This window comes from Oryx dammah, unplaced genomic scaffold (genome assembly GCF_014754425.2).
Source record: "Oryx dammah isolate SB20612 unplaced genomic scaffold, SCBI_Odam_1.1 HiC_scaffold_1, whole genome shotgun sequence".
In the NCBI taxonomy this organism is placed as follows: Eukaryota; Metazoa; Chordata; class Mammalia; order Artiodactyla; family Bovidae; genus Oryx; species Oryx dammah.
Window position 1 is genome coordinate 61,966,918 of NW_024070185.1, and position 6,000 is coordinate 61,972,917.

Consider the following 6,000-nt stretch of genomic DNA (forward strand, 5'->3'; position numbering starts at 1 on the left):
CAGCATGCAGTCTCAATAGCTATGGTACATGGTCTTAGTTGTCCCGCCTGAGGCATGTGGGATATTCCTGTATCAGGGATCAAACCCATGGCAGATTCCTAACCACTAGACCACCAGGGAAACCCCACATTAGTCTTTATTTGGAAACTTCACCTCCCTGCTTCTAGCAGATTACATCCCCTGGGCTTGATGCTTAGAGTTAGAATAACCTAGACGAGTCCTTGAACTCGGCAACCTTCCAAATGGTTCAAACCCAGTGCCCGCTGAGGGCCTAGCCCAAGGTATACGTTCAAGTAAACGGTCATCACCTGAACCAGTTGAGGTAGAGGGGACTCTAGCTAGAACTGCTGCCACTAGATGGACATAAAAGGCAATCGCACCATTCTCACCTGTCAACTAGGCTCTGGCATTTCCCCTTAGAGGCAGCCGACCTTGCTCCCTTATTGTCTTGATGCTCTCTGTTCCCCCTCCCTACAAGTGCTCCTCCGAATGAATTAGCAACAAGGATGTTTGCATACTGAACACTAAGCTAACTGATATTCTGCCACAATCTGTTCAACAAATGTTAGGCTTTTTTGTATTGTGTATGTGTTTGTGTGTGTGTGTGTGTGTGTGTGTGTGTGTTTTAGTGACACTTTGGTTGTATTTTTAGCCAGGTTGGAGAGGGAAGAGAGGGAATTACTTGGGCAGGCAGAAAACATATTTCCAGGTCTTTCCTCGTTGGTATTCTCCTAAGTGGCTCTGAACACTCTTAACAGATGGAGCTCAAGATGTAATCAGATCTGATTTTATCAGCATGTATCCTGGGCAAGTTCAACGTGAGGATGAAGACTTCCTTTGTGCTTCTTTATGTTCTGTATTGTCACCCTCTATTGTTAATACTCTCATCTCATTTTAGGAAAGCCAGCCTTTCTCAGCTGTGATAGACACCAGTGTGGGAGTCATGTAGCAAAGTCTGATATTCCACTGGAAGAAAAAAGCAAGCAGTTCTGGCCCAGTGCTTTGTAAAGATTTTTTTACTATTATTAATTTTAAATTTCCTCATATTTATTTTTTTTATATATGGTTGCACTGGGTCTTTGTTACTGTGAGCAGGCTTTCTCTAGTGTGGTGAGAGGGGGCTACTGTTTGCTGTGGTGCAAGGGCCTTTCACTGAGGTGGCTTCTCTTGCTATGGAGCATGGACTCTAGGTGCCCGGGCTTCAGTGGTTGCACCTCGAGAGCTCAGTAGTTGTGGCACATGGGCTTAGTTGCTCCAAGACATGTGGAATCTTTCCAAATCGAACCCACATCCCCTACACTGGCAGGCAGATTTTTATCCATTGCACCACCAGGGAAGTCCTGGCCCCGTGCTTTGTGATGAGCCCTCCCCTCCCCATCAGCAACAAGAACATCTTATTTTTAAGTGTCAGAATGTCCTTGGTAGTCAAGAGAGAAATTAAAACAAACCCCCACAGGATAACCATCTTCAGAGATATCCAGCAATATACCCAAAATTACCCATAGTTCTTCTATCTGATGGACTTGGTCTTCTTGATGAAAATAAAATAGGCTGTTACATGTTATTATTGCCATAGCCTTCATTACTGAAATTGGATACCATATTTCACTCCTCAGGAAACACTAACTAATGGGAGTAATTATCACCCTGAAGAGTATGTGGTGCAGCAGATAGAGCCTGGACTCTTGGATTAGAAGATAAGCAGGGTATCTATTTCCACAGAGCTGCTATTAACTTCTGGTTTTATCCAGTTCAGATGGGTGTACAATACTTTGTTCTCAAGCAAGGAGACTGGACAGAATTATCAGGCAGAATTTAAATAACTTGGTTCATCCAACCAAGACAGACTTTCCTTTCTAGAAAAATCCTACTCCTACCCTGATGTATGTAAAACCCCATTCCTGTATCCCTCTACCAAACATGGCACCCACAAGGATTCAGACAGCTTTCTGAGGAGGAATGAGTACCACAGAAAGTGAAAGAAAGTGAAGTCGCTCAGTCGTGTCCGACTCTTTGCGACCCCATGGACTGTAGCCTAGCAGGCTCCTCTGTCCATGGGACTTTCCAGGCAAGAGTACTGGAGTGGGTTGCCATTTCCTTCTTCAGGGGATCTTCCCAACCCAGGGGTCGAACCTGGGTCTCCTACATTGCAGGCAGACGCTTTACCATCTGAGCCACCAGGAAAGGCAATGAGTACCATGAACCTTCACTAATCTAGTCAATTCAATTCCCCTTTAGTGGAAATTAAATTAAGATCTCAGTAATACGTGGTGACAGTGCTTTCTAGTTTAAATAGAAATTATACCTTTAGCTCTATATTCCAGTTATCTCTGACAGAGGAAGTGAACAACTGGTCAAGTAATAGAGTTGCCACAGAGTAGGGAGTTAGAGTGGAAAGAATAGATTGATGACTAGCTGATACACTAGGTAAGAAATGGGCTTGAGACTTTTTGGTAAGTCAGACAGGGATGCTTAAATGGGCAGGAGAGCTATTTGTTTTGGAAATTACTTGCAAACTTATAATTGTACTATATGGAGTTATGTGAACCTGGGACAGAGTAAAAAACAGTTCATAGAATTTCAGAGCTGGAAGAAATCTTTCATGTCATCTAGCCAAATTTCCCAAGAGATGTCTGAAAACCCTGTACAGACTCAATTTACTAGAAAATGTTTCTCATTTCAAAAATTTTCTCAAAGAAAACTCCACAGAGACTTTTACAAATAACCCCATGAATTATAGTTCTGATTATTACTTCACAACCAACCCTGGGAAAGTTGCTTCATTTTTGTGGGTCTTTGCTCAAAACATGCCCTTGGGCAAGTCACTTCACCTCTCTGGATATTAGTTTCCTTATCTATAAACAACAACCCAGTTCTGTCTTGCCTGCCCCTCAGGGTGGATAACGGGCTCAAGAAGATGATAGAAGTGCAAAGTCTTGGTAACCACTGGATAGGCTGTATTTTCTAAAACATAAGAAGCCTTGCTCCCAGCACCTTCATTCCCCTGCCAGTGACCTCCCTTTGCTAAGCAAGAGTAGCAATGTGTCAACCCTCTCCATTCTATTAAGATGTTTCTCTCCCTTGCCCATAATTCTTCCCCATAGAGTTTACCCACAGATGTGTCCCTTCAAGAACATTCTCTAAGGGGCCCTGTGTCTTTTTCGTGAAAGACAATGATTGGACTTGTGCAGGTCACGGAGTCTGCGAGGGAACAAGTCGCATGCATACAGGGAGGCTTTTAGTGGGAGCAACTGCAGGCCTCCTGCTTTTCCACCCATCCTCAACTACCAGTGCCTCTTGGCCCTCAGCCTCTATGAGTGTGGGTGAACCCTGAAGAGCAAGGCAGCAAACCACACAGAGGACCCTCATAGCATAATGGTACAGGTGGCTGTTCTTTCTAGCAGGCATTTAGTGTTTGTTATGAGTCAGGTCCTCTGCTTGCCACCAGGGGTAAAAGATGAGTCAGACATGCTGCCCGCCCTTGAGACCTCACAGTTTAGCGGGAGAAACAGACTCAGGAGGGTTATGTACAGGCTATGTTATGACCAATGCCCCCACAGTGTTTGGGAACAACTGATGGATCCCTTGAGTCTGTCTGAGGGCAGGGTGGGCTTCTCAGAGGCTGTAAGATTAAAATCTAAATAAGGGTGTAGACATTCTCCAGGGGGATTAAAGGTGGTGGTGGTGAGGGCAGCATTTCAGACAGGAAGAGCTGCGAGGATACAAAGGCAGAGGGATGTGAGAGGGCAACTTGGTTTTGGGTGCAGTAACAGAGGAGCCGGCATGTGTGCTACACATCAGAGATTGAAAGGACCTGAAACCCAAGGGCTAGCTGGGGGCCCAAGGAGGAGCTTTATGACATTGTGGGATTTCAGGAAGGGGAATGTCATGGCCAGCTAAAGTTCTTAGAGCATTATGGGGGCTGGGTGAGGAAAGACAGAGAAGATAAATTTACTGAGGGTATTAGAGGAAGGGACAGATTCTAGACAGATTTAGAGGGTAGAATCGATAGATCTTATGAGAAATTCCAAGAGCAGCAGCACAGGAAATTAAAAGAGAAAGAAGGCCGACTGAAAATTTTGTGAGGGCCCACAGGTAAGATGACAAGATATCTTGCATCAAGCAAATAACACTCCCTGATTTCCATTTCTTGACTGCCTGGCTGAGATGGCCTACGTAATGTTTATGGACAGGAGGTCAAAAGCTTTCATCACAAATTATTTTTAAAGCTACAATGGTGGAGTCAGCAGTCTTGGCTGGCTACGCCAGAGTTCCTCATCCTTCCCTTCCTGTCCCATGAGTCTTAGCCCCAAAGCTAATTGTTTTGTCCAGGAGGATGCCTTTCCCAGATAGAGAAAGGCCACGTTTTGGTTGCACTGTGTTGTGCTTAGTCGCTCAGTCATGCCCGACTCTTTGCGACCCCATGGACTGTAGCCCACCAGGCTCCTTTGTCCATGGGGATTTTCCAGGCAAGAACACTGGAGTGGGTTGCCATGCCCTCCTCCAGGGGATCTTCCCAACCCAGGGATTGAATCCAGGTCTCCCGCATTGCAGGCGGATTCTTTACCATCTGAGCCACCAGGGAAGCCCATGAATACTGGAGTGGGTAGCCTATCACTTCTCCAGGGGATCTTCCCAACCCGGGAATTGAACCAAGGTCTCCTGCATGGCAGGTGGATTCTTTGCCAGCTGAGCTACCAGGGAAGCCACACATTTTGGTTAAGGATTGACAAATAACTGTGCTGGGATCGCCATACTAAGTACTGCCTAGACCTGTGCATGACCACTAACTGTGTAACTCAGAATGCTTGGCATTCTATAGCATACACTCACAGATCATACATGTGGTGAATTCCCAGAAGAAGTGATGCTGGGTCATGAAGGGGAAAGCAAAGAGAATATAAGTACATTACAATGATATCCTACCTGTCTTGGCCCTTATTTATTTATTTATTGGCCACATCATGAAGCATGTGGATTCTTTGTTCTCCAGTCAGGGATCGAACCAGCACCGTCTGCATTAGAAGCACAGAGTCTTAACCTCTGAACCACCAGGGAAGTCCCTAGCCCTTTTTAAGAAGTATATCTAGAATGTTCTAGACCAGAACTGTCCAATAGGAATTTCTACAATGTTGGGAATGTTCTTCTGTATGATCCAATATGGTAGCCATGAGTCACATGTGGCTTTTGAACACTCAAAATATGGCTAATGTGACTAAAGAACTGATATTTTAAATTTAATTTTTATGAATGTTACTTTAAATAGCCACCTGTAGCTAGTGGCTATTAAGTTGGACAGCACAGCTCTGGAGCCCACTTAGCAAGGTGAGATTCTGTTCCATGTGGTCTTTCTTTGCTTCACTCCTTATGCCCATCTCTGTTCTCTTCTGCCTAGTCCCTCCAGTTTGATGTACTAATTGACTAACTCCTAACTTCCAACTTTGGTCCTGTTTCCTGGTTGTTGATTTCCTCTCATCACAGCAGAGTCCTGGACTATCTTCCATGTGACTCATACCTTAATACCCACCCCAGCCTGTGTTGGTGTGTTGGCCCAGAGAAAATAGCTTCAGAGAACCTGTTTTCCCATGCTGGGCCCTTCACCAGGCCTTATCCACTCCCTCCCATCTTTCTCTGTTTCTTTTCTAGGTCGCTTTAATCGGCCAGCTAGTAACCTGGAATATCCTTCGGTGTTTTCCCTCCCTGCCAGCTTGAGTTAGAGTTGAATTGAGATGTGCATATTTGGATGGGGAGGGAGAGAGACATAACTGGTTGAATGAATACTTTGATTTCAGGTCTCTGAAAATAGATGAAGAGCTCCATCCTGAGACCTCTCCTGTCAGGCATTTTAAGCTTTCATTTATAAACAGATAGCAATATCGATAGGTTGATTACACCTGTTGATGGAAAGGATTGATTCAGGACACAAAAAAGGTTCTTGATAAACCAAAGCACTGGGCCAAATTTAACAAGAGGTGATGTAATGGTGATAAATCTCAGATC